Source organism: Pteropus medius, unplaced genomic scaffold (genome assembly GCF_902729225.1).
Source record: "Pteropus medius unplaced genomic scaffold, Ma_sr-lr_union100, whole genome shotgun sequence".
Lineage (NCBI taxonomy): Eukaryota > Metazoa > Chordata > Mammalia > Chiroptera > Pteropodidae > Pteropus > Pteropus medius.
The window spans coordinates 10698777-10713597 of record NW_024346062.1 but is presented as its reverse complement, the minus strand read 5'-3'; the positions used below and the strand labels follow the sequence as shown (position 1 = coordinate 10713597).

The window sequence follows — 14821 nt, the reverse complement described above, 5'->3', positions numbered from 1 at the left end:
TAGAGGAATAATATATAACACACGCAGTTCTATTTTGGAACTTGTCATGTTATATTATAGAAGGTGGTTTACATATTTATCTGGCCTAGTAAAGTGTGAACTGCTTGATTAGAAGATACATGGTTTACATATCTTCTTATTCACTGTACCCAAAATGATATCCTAAACCCAGCACATACTCAATTAAAAAAAAAAAAGTTGAAGGAACACAGATATACAAATTGTTCTGAGTTTATGGCCTTGTTTTCCATTTATTGGGAAAGTCACTTAACCTATACAAACTCAAATTTCTAATTTGTAAATTATAAATAATTACTTCCTAGAGTAATGAAATAGCGCATTTAAAGCACTTAGCATAGTACCTGACACATAGTAATTGCTAAGTTTGTGTTAGCTGTCTGCTCTTTAGGAAGGTGGACCTTTCCTGATATCAACAGTTTGGATATGGTTATAATTTCTCTTAAAATAAAACTGCTAGAATTCTCTCACTTTTTTATAGTCAATATCATCTTGCAAATGTGCTGCTGGATATCTCATTAAATGATATATAGATTCCCTAAAGGTGAAGTTGAAGACTTGAAACTTTCGTAATGGGCATCACTAGGGAGTAGGAACTCCAGATGGTTCATGGCAGAGACAGCTGTCCAGGGAGCATTGCTTGACGAGAGCGGTTGGCCCACAGAGCACAGTGAAAAGGCAAGGGCCCAGCTGAAAGTCTGGCTAAGTGGCCTAAGTAAGACTACATGCACATCGAATATGAGACCATCATTCCATCCATTCATGAGTCATTTATTATTATTCCATTCAATGTATTATATGATTATAACTAACACTTGCTGTGTATATAATCATCCTTTTCTGGAGAAACCTTATTTTTTTATTACCCTTAAGGGAAAAATAAAGATACAATATAAATTATACCTAGAACATAATATAGATTTCTGGTGTTCTGTCTGAAATAAACATATCTATGCAACAAATGATTTCTTTGTGCATTGTTCCTGATAGCCTATTGTTTGTACTATGAGTAGAGATGAAAGAAACTTCAGATTTTTTTTTCTTTCTGGCAATTAGAAAATTTTATTTTTACCTCTTGCCTCACACACCCAACTACCTTTTCCCTAAGTCCCCAAATTTCTGAAACTAGCTAAAAGAAAAGAATCTAGGTTGTTTTCTCCCCCAATTGCCTTGCTTTAGATACTGCCCAAACTATTCTTTTCCATTCATCTTTGTCTATTTCTCTACCCTGTTATCATATTATCATATTTTTGCCCTAAAGGATACCACTTTGCACTTATATCAATTCAAACTCATCCTGATTTGTTTTGTAAAATATTTTTCCTATTTCTTGAAGGTAATTTTAATTTTCACTGTTACTTATATCAATTAATCAGCCCTTACAATAGCTTTGCTGTGTGTAGTTCTCAATACATTCAGGAAAAAAAAGTAACTCCTTTCCCTCCTTCTCTGATATACCTATACTTCCAAAAGTATCAAACATCACTTTTCTTTTTCTTCAGGTCTCTACATGAGTTTTCTCTTGGCTTTGCCTTCTTCCTTACCCAGTCTAGAATGCCTCATCAAGGACTTAAGGTTCTCTCTTGCCAGCATCACAAGTCCTATGGGCTCATGCTTTCTCTGCCCCTGCCCTGCAAAAATGTAGCCCTGGAAAAGCCCAGTCACCTACTCTCTTCATTTCTACACACTAACCACTGCTAGAAAAAAAATCACAAAATCACGACATTTGGTGCTTTTACAAATATGTGGCTTCTGATTTTAACAATGCCCTCTAGATTAATAAGTTATTTTAATGCCTTTAATTAGTACTCTCTTTCATTTCTAGAGTATCTGTTCTGAAATTTCATTATGCCCTTTAAACCAGTATTAAACATTTATCCACTTATTCCCATGACATATTTGTCTCTCATTTTTTAAAGAAAACTAAGATCATATGGAATTTATTTCCTCAATTTCCTGACTCTTACCTTTTAAAAAACATGATTTACTCTTCGAACATCAGAACCTCTTCTCACACTGCCTTCAGAAAAGAAATGGCCCTTTTCCTATTTGGAAATAGGCCTTCGTCTCTTATCGACATCAATGGTGCTGTTCAATGATTAAGTTTTTACTAATCAACACCATAACAGAAAAGAAACAGGGAGTTTTTCACAAAGTATTTAACATTAAGAACCATTATTCTGAGAAAGACACTTTTACCTTTATTGGTGTCAGTATCTTATTTGATAAATTAAAGTGAATATTACATGCAATTGATTTCTTTAATGCTTTTCTTCTCAACTGGGTTCTTTTACTCAACTTACATTTAAAAAGAAGGAAAGGGAAAATAAAGGTAAGGTTAAAAAATATATTTCTTGTTTTCCCACTCTCTACATCACACTTTTTTCTTTTTTCTTGTTTTAGAGTTAAATTTCTAATGGAATAATATACATCCACTTTTCAATTTCCACTATTCCCAGTCACTTCATAACCACTAACATTTAACTTCTGTTCACTAAAATTACTTTTAGTAAGATCAGTAATTACCTCCTAATCACCAAAGTCAAGGGTCACTTTTAATTTCCCATTTTCTTTGATCCCAAAGATATCTTTAGCACTACTGACCATTCCCCTATCTTTGAAAGTTTGTCCTCCCTTTGATAATGCAACAACATTCTTTGTTTCTCTGCTTACTTTCTGGAAACATTATGCGTCCTACTTTTGGAGATCTGCCTTATCTGCAAGGCTCTTAAATTTTGATGTTCAGTGATCTCTTCCTAGTTCATTCTTTTCTCACATTACTCACTCTCTGCGTAATCTGATTCCTATTCCTCACAACTTTAAATAATCTGTATTTATCGACAGATCTCTTTATAGAGCTACAAATCTGTGTTATTAGCTTCCCAGTGTGCATTTTTATCCATATATTCTGCTAACCTCCAGTTAAATGTGCTCAAGTTACAAATACTTTTACTCTTATATGCTTTCTCCCGCTATACATTCAATCAAAATGGTGCTACCCTTGAACTAGTTGTCCAGTTCAGAAATCTGCTTCTCCCTTTCTTTCATTTCCAATCAGTCAGATATCCAAAGCAACTTGCAAATTCCTCCTGTCTTCTCAATTCTAACTAGCTCTACCTTAATCAGTTTTCTCTTAATTACTTATCTTGATCAGAGCAATATCATTCTCACTCTAATCTCTTTAAAATTCACTTAGAAGGATCTTTCTGGAACTGCTGTGGTTTCTACAATCTACAAAATAAAGTCCATACTCTTAACCATGTTTTCAAAGCTTCCCACCTCTCCTGTCATAGTTCTCACTTGTCTGCATCTTTCTGATCCTGCCTTACTAAACACCTTAGTGTAACCATCATGGCTTCTACTGGGCACAAGCTTCCCTCTTCTTGGAATGCCCTTCCTTTTCTCCCAGTTCTTAAAGAACATTCAACATACAGCCAAAAGTTCTCTCTAAGGTGACTTCTTTGGTCTCTCAGAGTATTTGTTATGGAATGGCTTACTTGTCTTTGTTCAGCCCAAAGTTATAAGCTTCTTGACTAGGAGTTTGCCATTTTCATCTGGTATGAAGCCTGGCTTGTAGCAGCCACTGGTAAATGGCATTCTCTTCTCTCAACATTGAACCTAATTTCTCTCTTTGGTTTAAGCAGACTATTACAGTCCCCTGCTCATCCCTAGAAGTTTCATGATTCTTTTAGTCATGAGCATTATACCTAGTTTGCTACTAGCAATGTTAACCTTTTTTCATTTAAAAACAATCATGAGGCTTAGCTCACAAAATCTTTGGGGACACGTTGAACCTATTGGTGCATAAAGTAAACAATGAAAGCAGAGGTATATCTTGGGCTAAAGGTATTAAAAACATATTACACTATTTAGAACAGCTACTTTATAAGCTAATATTGGCAACATCCTAAATGTCCATATCATAGGGAGAAAGTTCGGAATGATTTGCAAACTTAATTGGAAATATTTTTTGAAATTAAGGGCTTCTGATGTCAAAGGAAGAACTTAATGAGACTAAATTATTTTCCTCAAATATTCTGTTCTCCCATTAAGAAAAGTGTAAATGGCAATGAAAACCGAATTAATTCAAAAATATCCTTTTTATCCTTAAATTTTAGAATCATAACCTTATTTTATTAGACTACTCACAGATCTAAAACTATTTTCTCATGAAAGTTCCTAGGAAAAAGTATAAAATATGTGACTTTTTCTATGGCACTCTCTTAAGTCCCTATTGTAGTGTGTCTCTCCTCTTACAATGTCCCCTCCCTACACACCAAGACACTACCCTCTACCCTTCCAGAAACCTAGATCATATTTCTGAAGTCAGTAGAGTGATACAGTAATAAAATATTGAGGTTACACTTCTTTGTAATTAAATTTTATTTGAACATGGGACTCTAAGAGACTAAAGAACATTCAGGATTCAGAAGAACTATACTCAAATGTATACTTTAGACTCTGCCTAGCAATTGGTGGAAATGTTTTTTGTTTGGGGGAATGGGGTGAGAAGAGGAAGCTATTAAACGCTGCCTAAATTATAACAACTACTCATAAGACCAGATGTATTGTTAATTTCCTGGAAAACGTATCAAAACTCGTTTGAAGATAGGCCTTTAGCTTGCTTTTTAAAAATTAACTTTTTAAAATATTGAGGAAATTAGGATTAAATGATATGTTGCTCAGCACAGAAAATATCATTCAGCAACCAACCACCAAACAAACAACTCATGTGGTGATAAGCAAGGGACCAGGCAGCACATGGAAAGGAGCTTTAAGGAGTTTTTGAAAGGAAAAAAGAAAAAAAGTTCTTAAGAATACTTGGTCCCCACAAAGTATTGACTGAATACATGCTTAGGGTGTAGAGGCTAGAGGAGCATGGGTAGTTATTGAACATGTTTATACAAGTTATTTTAAGCCATAAGCCAATTTGCTCATTGCTTCCTCAATTCACAAGAAAAAAAAATGCAAAGATGGATAACATTTAAAGTAAGATAAATGATAAAGGGGCAGTATCTTGAATTTATCATCAACTATTTCCTATGCTGGTAAACCACGGATTTTAGAGTAGGAGTATAATTATTAGAAGATTTTTATATTTCTCTTCATTGAGCTGAGGATCAATAGTGTATAAGCTGAAGGGAGAGTCTTCCCAGAGTTGGAGAGCTTTAGTAAATACCAACTTGCTAAGCCCTGGTGGAAATTTGAATTGCTACAGATATAGAAAAGAAAAAGGGAAAAAAATGCTATTCTTCAAAAGTGTATTTGAGTGTCGGACACTTGCTAATAAATTGCAGGTTGACTCAAAATTATTTAAATGATAAGTATATCTTTAAATTCTGGTCTCATGAAATAGTTTTTAAGATGTATCTGTACCTTAATAATCACTGTAACCCCAATCTCCAGTAAGATATCTAACACGTAATGTTGCTCAATAAATATTTTCCAAATAAGTAGTGGAATCTTAAAGTGCACTGATTTTTTGCTGCTAATAATAATAAGGGTTAAAAGCTTATTAAGTACCAGGCATTGGAATTAACATGTAGAACAAAGGCTTTCTGTGGAATATCTTTTTTAATCTTCATGGCAACAATATAACGTAAGTGGAATTGTGGTCCTCGGTTTAAATAAATGGTAAATGAGGTGCTGAGATGAAGCAATTTGCCCAACTAGTGAGTGATGACAGAGACACACACAGGCAGACAGACTACAGAATCCCTGCACTTAACCACCATGTGATATCTCTTCTGCATCTGCTCTTTTTTGACGCTCTTATTTATTTAACGGGCATTTATTGAGTGGCTTTTAAGTGCTAAGCATTGTTACAGCACTGAGTTTACAAGAATGAACCGAACACCAAGTATTCACGCTCCCATTAAACTTATTATGTTGGGGAACAGGAAGGGGAAGGGATACAACTTAAACAGATAAATAAGAGATAAAAAGAAAAATAAAGCAGAAGAAAGTGGACAGGGTATAACAGCACAGGTTGCTCTTTTAAATAGGGAGTCAAGTGTGGACAAAATAAAGGCCACATACTAAAACCTGACAAGCTCAGGGGAGGCCAGCATGACAGGCCCTGCAAACAGAGAGACCACACTTAACTACATAGGATGGTTCGAGCACAAAATATTGTATTTCGACAATGTCAATTACTGACAATATTTGATGAATATACAATGTAAAATAACATACAATAATATGAAACCACTAGGACACTTATATATTACTAGTTATGATGCACACCTTGGAAACAATTTGGCTTACCTAGAAAAGTCATAGATACCCATGTTCTGTGACCAAAAATGCCCTAGAGGAATCTGTACACATGTATACCACGTGTACATACACGAGAATGTGCATATACACAGTATTACTTTTTAAGAGCACAAAACCTGGAAGTAAATGTCTACCAACAATAAATAGATAAATATGTTGTGGTATAAGAATAATGAGTACTATAGACTTATAAAAATAAGTGAACTGTCGCTTATATAGTAACAGATGAATCGCAAAAATGCAGTCGAGTGAAAAAAAAACATAATGCAGAAGAATACTATAGAATGATTCAGTGTGTAAAATGTTATCAAGCAGGTAAAGCAGAACAATAGTGTTTAGTAACATATACATAGTGGTAAATCAATTTTAAAAACATGGAAAAGAGAAACAAAAAATTTAATGTAATACCAACCTCATTGTATTACATACAATATAGTGCAAGGGGAATAAGATTAAGGGGAGATACACTAAAAATGTTAAGTTACTGGTAATATTCCTATTTATTCATAGATAATTGATACATGGATATTCATTTTATTGTCATTTGCTTCTTTGAATCCATGGTATATTTTTTTCACAATTGTTTTTTAAAAGAATGACTAGCAGGGTAAGAAGAAATAGAGAAAGTATAGACAATCCATTGAAGAATCTTATGAAAGAAGAGATAAAGTGACCAGAAGAGAATGTGAGGTCCAAGACAATTTTTATGAGATGAAAGAGACACTTTTAATACTACTGAGTAGGGTCCAGAAGAGAGAACATGTTTAAGAGAGAAAGAATAAGCTCTGAAGCAGGTGGGAGGAGAATGTACATCAAAAAAAATTTTCATGGCTTCCCTTTTCTTATTTAGTAATTGAGGAAGTAACTTTCACACAATGTATGTGATAAAATACGTAAGGTTATAAATCACAACATTTTTGCGAAGAATTTGTCCACTAAACTCAAATGCTCAGGTCTTCATGACTTATTTATCTCTCTTTTTTAAAACAGATTAAGTATAATGAACCCCATGTATTCATAGTCCAGATCCAAAAGTTATCAATACATAGCACTTTTATTTCATCTGTACCCCGTCTCATTCCTCCTACTCTCATGTTCTTTTAAAGCAAATCCTGGATATCATATCATTTAATCTGCAAACATTTTCATTTGCATCTCTAAAATATGACCCTTAAGAAACTATATCTACAATGCTATCACCACACTGTAATACATTAACAATAATTCCTAATATCATCAAATAGCCCTAGTTGACTTCCTTTTGACATACAATCCAGACAACTCACACTGTCTTCCTAACTAGTGGTTACCTCTGATTAATATCATTTAAACACAATTTAAAGTAGATCCACTGCATCCTTGACTTGTGTGAGAAACCATCAACTTCCAGTTAAAAACCCTGCAGATCTTCCAAAATGTACACCACTGTCTCCAAATGACTTTTTTTTTTTTTAATGGAAGAGTGTGTTCCCTCAATTCTTCCCCCTGTGTCCTGAGTCACAAGTTAATCAAGTTAATCAGTAATTCTGGGGCCACTTATCAATTAGAATTTTATCACAATAATAATTAAAGTAACATTTTAGGGAGGGCTAAAAGAAAGTTGTAAAGAAAATAAAGATTAAAAAATATTTAAGTCTACAGAAAAATTCATAGTGGTGGTGTAATTTTGAGTTTTCATTATGTATTTGGTGCAGAAAAAGAACTCAGTACATGCACAGAGAAGCATGTCAAAATGGTTCAGTTTGTTCCCAGGGCTCTGACACCAGCTGACTTCAATTAAATAGCATTGAGCTGGAAAAGCATTCTGGGTATTGGTATGCAAATGAATTTACCAAGCATTTCTTCCTATGGTGTTTGGAATTCCCACAGCCACAACTACAATGAAAATGTATATTTTAAAGCTGCATTTTAAGCAAGTAAATATAAGGCTAAAAATGTTTTTTCCACAGGCCAAATAAAACCCTAAAAAAGCTAAAATTTTCTCTAAGAAGAACAAAAAAACTTTTTTATATAAAATTTTTAAAAGTGTTTTCAAAGATGTATGAAACATATGCGCATGGCATAATTTTTAATCCATAATTTCAACCCTGGGACACTGTAATGGCTATGTCTGAATTTAGACATTTCTATTTCAGCATTTTTAAGAAGGCCATAATTGGTATGTGTACGAAGCAATTAAAGACCAATGATCGTTTGGATAGTAAGAAAACATTGTATAGCCTAAAGGGTATTAGTTTGGCTATTCGAATAAAAGTTGTCTCAATCATTTAAGTTTTTAAAAAATCAATAGCACTCTGAAGCAATAACTAATGGGGGGTGGGGGGGCAGGAGGAAAGTAAAAACCATTCTCTCTCCAGTACAGAAATTTTAGAGAATTTTAAAATATATTTATATTAGACACCTTGAATGTCAATTCCCCTTACCCTAAAAGAGAATGAAGTATAATAAAAGTATCTGGCTCAGAGAAAATATTCTGATTGCATTGCTTTAGTAATATGACAGTCTTGATTCTTCTTAGTGTTTAACTCCATACCCTTCCCACTCTGCACCCGCCCTATCCTGCTGCCTTAAATAAAGTAATATTTAATTCTAAAATCATAAACTAAAATACAAAGTGCATAATGCAAGCCATGTTTTTTCTGTGTAAGCCAAGATCACTTTGCAACATACCCCTGCAGGGGACCTAACAGGGAATTTCCAAAAACATTAATGTACTCAGAAGAAATGTCAAAATAAAGAAAGCCTGTAAACATTGTCTGTGGGAAGCTTTTTTGTGCCCTTCACGAATGTAAAATGAACTCTCATTTTCCCAAAAAAGTAGGATCTGTTTCTGCCATCTAGTGACAATAAGGCCAATGGATGCTTAGAAAAGAAAAATATTTTCTAAAGAGGCTCAACAAATCAAACCAAAGCAACCAGGACTGCACAGATATACAGGCACGTACATGCACACACACACACACATACACACACACATGGAGACACACAAAGAGTCTTCAGAAAGGAGTCTTTAACAGGGTACCCACAGTGTAAGCAATGTCCAGATGTTCCTGGCTGATTTATGAAATAATAAGAAAAGATAGTACCTATATGTGCAGAATGCTTATAAAGTTGTAGAGTCACATGTACATGTGTTATCTTCTTACAAGTGTCCAAGACACAGTTCAAGCATTGGTTGGGTGTTTGGGCTCTAGAATCAGGCTGTCTGAGTTCAAAGCTCACCTGCTCCCATATTTGAAATCTTGTTAATGACCCATCCAAGAATAGGATTCAGCATTCCTACTATTAAACTTTTGCTCACTTCCTAAATCTCATGTTCTTCTATACACTAAGTTAGCTTACATGGTGGCATTATGGTGAAAGCAGTAGAGTGAAAAACCTTTATTTTAAACATTCTGAATAAGGAATTGAACAGGAACATTGATGTCTACAAGCAGATATCGAACTATTTGGTGACAGAGACACCTGGGGTCAAAGAAGGTGAGGTGGAAGAATTAGGATCTGAACAACTTCTTATCCTTCAGGAATTTTAATTCCCCAGCCACTCTTTGGATCTTGGATTTAAAGTCTTAGGAAGGCAGAAAATAAAAGCAGTAATTACTTGCTTATTTTTCTACACTATTGTTCATTTCTCTCCTTACTTTTATCTAGTAAATAAAGTAAAACTTTTATATTTTGCTCAAACTTCTTTTCAATGTCATAGAGTTTGGGAAAATACAGAAAGGGAAAAAATGTATTTTTCTAGGAATATAAATCCACCCACAGACATTGGCGAGAAGGCTGAATATTGAGGCATAGATGCAGGTTGGTAGAGAGGGCTGTGGAAGTCTTCTCTCTTTTATTCTCTCTACTTTTCATATTTACATATCTCTGCTATGTTTTCCTGATTTTTATCCTACATCTATGACAGCTTGTTTTCATATTTTCTACTGGTTTTCTCTTATCACCTCAACCCTTGCATGTTAGAATCCCAAGAACTCATTGTTTGGACCTTTTCTCTTTTCCACCTATTCTCATACCTACAGTCATCCGATCCAACTTCGTGGCTTTAAATACTATATGTATGTATATATATGTATGTATATATATATGTAGTATTTATATATACATATATGTAGTATTTATACATACACATACACACTAAAAACTCACACATTTGTATCTACAGCTTAGATAATTTCCCTGAACTCTAGATTTATATAGCCAACTATCCCATTGAGGTCCCCATCTAAAAATATAAGTGGCACCTAAAAACGAATATCCAAAACTGTGCTCCTAGATCATCCCACTGAAACTTATATCCCCAGTCCACCTTTTTAAATGGCAACTCCATCCCTCCACTTGTCCAGATTTTTTAGGTTGTCTATGGTGATATTATTCAAGCCTCTGGATATAGCTGGGCCTGAAACTACCACTGGGCTTCCTGGTTACGGCAGCCAATAACTTCTTTTATTTGCTACTAAAAAAGAATCTTGGCTACTGTACTTTCATAAGCTTAACCAATAACACTTAATCATTTTGATCCCAGACTGGAACTTTTATCCTCTGGAAAGTCTTCTCCAGTCTCAAAAGACTGAGTCAGGTACCATTCCCATGTGATGTCAAACATCTTATACTTGAATACTAACACTGTATTTAGTGCAGAATTAATTATCTAAGTACTTAATTGCAAAATCTAAGGACAGAGATTACATCTGTGTACTCTCTTTTGAAAAGTACATGGTACATACTCAATAAATATTTAATTCTTTAATAATTATGGGCCACATAACAAATTCAACTAACTTTTTAATCTATGTATCAAATCAAATGTCTTAAGCCACAAACAACAAAAATTCAACTCAAATTTCTTAAACAATAAAAAAATTATCATTTTACTTAACAAGAAGTCTCTAGCAATACAATTCGAGGATGGATATAATCAGAGGTTTAACTATATCATCAAAGATCTCAGTGTGTCAGATTTGTCCTCAAAATGATAACTTCATGGGCATTAAGTGACTGTAGTTACTCTAGGCATCATGTCCAAACATGACAACATTTAGAGGAAGACAGACTATCTCTTTTCGTGTGTGTCTTTAAGACTGAGTAAGTGAAGGAAACTTTGCCAGAGTGACTCCTAGACTATCTCTCATATATCAATGGCCAGAATTGATGATTCCTAAACCAATCCCTGATAAAGGAGAATGAAAATGCTTTTATTATTTTGGAGTATACTATTTATCGACCACCATATTACAACTTTATAAGCCTGAATTGACCTAGTCTGCCTAAATATGTCATAGTAACTGGAAGTTAAACTACTTAGCACATCTATCCCAACTCGCATAGGCTTTCATAGATTTATTTAAATAAATAGCTCAATTTATTGAGGTGGTAGCTCTCCTATCCTCATTGTTCTATTGTCTGATATGTGAATGAATGATATACATGAACTACTCTAATTTCCAGAAAGCATAACTCTCAGCATTTTTCTGGCATGTATTTCAACCTATAAAACTTCATGTATGGGACTTTCATACCAGAGTGTATGTGAAAATTCCCCTGCTATTTGCTCAAATCTTTCCTGGTATTTGCTGTCTTGGAACAGAAGTAGAGAGTGGGAGATAGGGGAACAATACTTTGCCTACCATAGAGGCTAACGCCTGTGAGGTAGGAGATGATGTGAAAGGGGCTCAAACTGGGAGAGGATTATAATACATTTCAATAAATTTAAAATTAAATAGAAAATTAAATAGGACTCAGTCAATATGTATAGTTTAGATCTAGGTGAGAGAAATCCTTACCTTTCTTCCCATAATGGAATAAGTACAAAAAACTCAAAAACATCTAAGAGTCCAAAGGATACATAATCTTTCAATCATTACTCCAGAACCTCAAAGCGCACAGCTAATCACATTTGAGGGAGTGGGAGTTTCCGTTACCAATAAAAGCTTCCTTCCTTTTACCTTAATGCTCTCTCTCTACTTTCTCAAGTCCACTTAGAATATTTTCCCAAGGATCTAACAAACAGCTGGGTCACATACATTTTATATAATTCAGATAATCATGTGATACGAATATGCATACTTTCATTTTACTGATAAAAACTGAGGCCTAGAGAAGTGAAGTAGTCTGTACAATACTAAGTGACCGAGCTAAGATGTACTTAGATCAATCTTATGGCAAAGCCCATTGGATAAGAGATTAAATTTTATAAAATGGAAAATTCTTTCATCTCACAGATGATTATAAAATTGTCTCTAACCTATAAGAATTCTGACAGCGCTTAATGAATAAGATCAAAGTATTATGCAGATGATTGAACTTTGTTCAGTAACTGTTATCAGTCAAGTACAATAGCTTATGCTATGGTACTAAACAATAATAATAAAAAGTTTATTACTTGAACTGAACACTTGAACATAGTGCACACTATTTTGGCTCACATGTCATTGTCCAGAGTAAGTCTCATGCCCATGCCTAACTTTAAGGAAACTGGAAATCATAGTATTCTTGTATGTCCAGATGCAGTGAACCAGAGGTGTTGGTTGTGTTAGTGATGCCTATGAAATAACAACTCAGACATCTGGGCTCTTCAAATGTGGATTCAAAGAGAAGAGAAGAATCCTCTGCCTAATGACACGGCACAACAGGAATTTACTGACCATGTTTGCATTGCTAGATCTACCTCTCTATATCACATTTTACATTTGTGAGTACTGCATATAAGTAATATGTAAAGTAGGTGTTTCTACATATATACTCTAAAAGAAATTAAGTGTCAAAAGCTAAAAGTAGAAACCCTTAGAGAAAAGTTGAAAGGTTTAGCCTAAAAGAAAATAATTTTAATTATAATAAAAGAAACTCCTAAATAATAGAGGCAGATACATTTCTTTGTTATTTTTATTTATTCTTCAATTTTTCTTTAAAAAATTTTATATACTTTATCATTTTCAAAATGTGTACTTAGTGTATCATGCTAAATAATACAGAGGCATTAAAATGTTATTAGTTAACATTTTTTCCCCAGCTATGCCACCCCTGACCTAAATGTTATAATTTTACTGTGCATTCTTTGAGGTATGACTGTATGCTCAAACTGATACAGTTTTCTCTTCGAAGAGAAATTGGTTCACACACTACCTTCTTTTCTACAACTGCCCTTTTTTTGTAAAAAGGACATTTATTCACATCAGGATGTATAAATTTAACTCACTTATATTAATAGCTGCAAAATATTCTCTATTACAATTGTACCTTAACTAATGTAACCATTCACCTATTTTTAGATTAATTCCATTAATCTAAGTTTTAGATTAATTCCATTCAGATTAATTCCAGGTTTTTATAATTATATACAAGGATAAAGTAAACCCAGTTGTATGTGTTTTATGTATTACCGCTTTTATTTTTGTATAATAGCTTCCTAAAAGTGAAAAGGCTAAGTCAAAAGATATGTATGTTAAATTTTAATAGATACTGCCATATTATTTCACAAATACTTACTGTGATCAGATACATCATTTATTGTCTAGCTAAAACTCCATCTCAGAGGCACAAAGACAAATGAGTTTTACCTGTATCTCTGTAAAGTTATGACATCTAAAGATTTGCTTTTAACTTTTAGTTTTACTCACCAAATATAAAGTTATCTCAAGAAGTGATATAAGAAGAAAATAGAACAGCTGATAGATACAGAGCAATTAAATTTATAGCCATTCTATTTCATTAACTAGAATATACATGAGTTCTCTACCACATCTTCTTCCTTTGACCAACAAAATATAGTTCAAAATCTCTACTTCATAACAAGAGATATTTCCCAAGAGAGGAAATTTGTTATTTTTTCCATGGCTGATACTCATTTAAACAAAGGGTACCTACAGTGTTCAGTTTTTAGTTCACTCTTCTACATGAATCCTGTTAACCTAGAAGAATATGAAAAAGTAAAAGATTCTCACCATTCGGTAGTTTAGTTTGAATCATTTGCTTCCAGTTGGCTTTTCCTCATGTGACCTAAAAATATGGAGTAATACTTTAAAAGAAATCCCACACTTGCAAATTGCTAAAACATTGTATCCTGTAAATAAATGTGTAATTAGGTATCATTACCATTTCACAAGTAAAACAAAGAAAAAAATCAGTCGGAATTTTATACCAAAGTGGATAGTGTACAAAATACCTTGGCCCAAAATAAATCTTGTTAAGAATATTTAACAGTTCAAACCAAAAAGCATCACCAGAAGAAAGACGTGGAGTTTTCCCCTTTTCCTTTTGTATGTTGTCACCATCAATGGCCAGTTACAACAGTTTGTGAGAGTACTATAGTAATGATAGTATGTCGGTACATTTTACCTCCATGTGGCCAGTAAGCTTTGCTCTGTTATGTGATCTCAAGATAAACCCTAAGTATATCTTATGTGCATTGGGCTCTGAAGATGTTTGAGGACTGTGAACAGATAGAATGATTACAAGTCCATCATCTAAAGTAGAGAAATGGTGTAACAATAGTCAAAAATCATGCCTTGCTAACAAAAAATGA

General features: G+C 33.8%; 1 long non-coding RNA gene across 1 annotated transcript in view; it reads right to left on the bottom strand.

The window, feature by feature from the left end:
* Positions 1-14280, bottom strand: part of LOC120612528 (uncharacterized) — a 278407-nt gene extending 264127 nt beyond the window's left edge. The window contains exon 1 of the long non-coding RNA XR_005655471.1: positions 14241-14280. This is a non-coding gene — a long non-coding RNA (uncharacterized LOC120612528). The remainder of the gene's footprint in view (positions 1-14240) is intronic.
* Between the last annotated feature and the right edge of the window lie 541 nt (positions 14281-14821).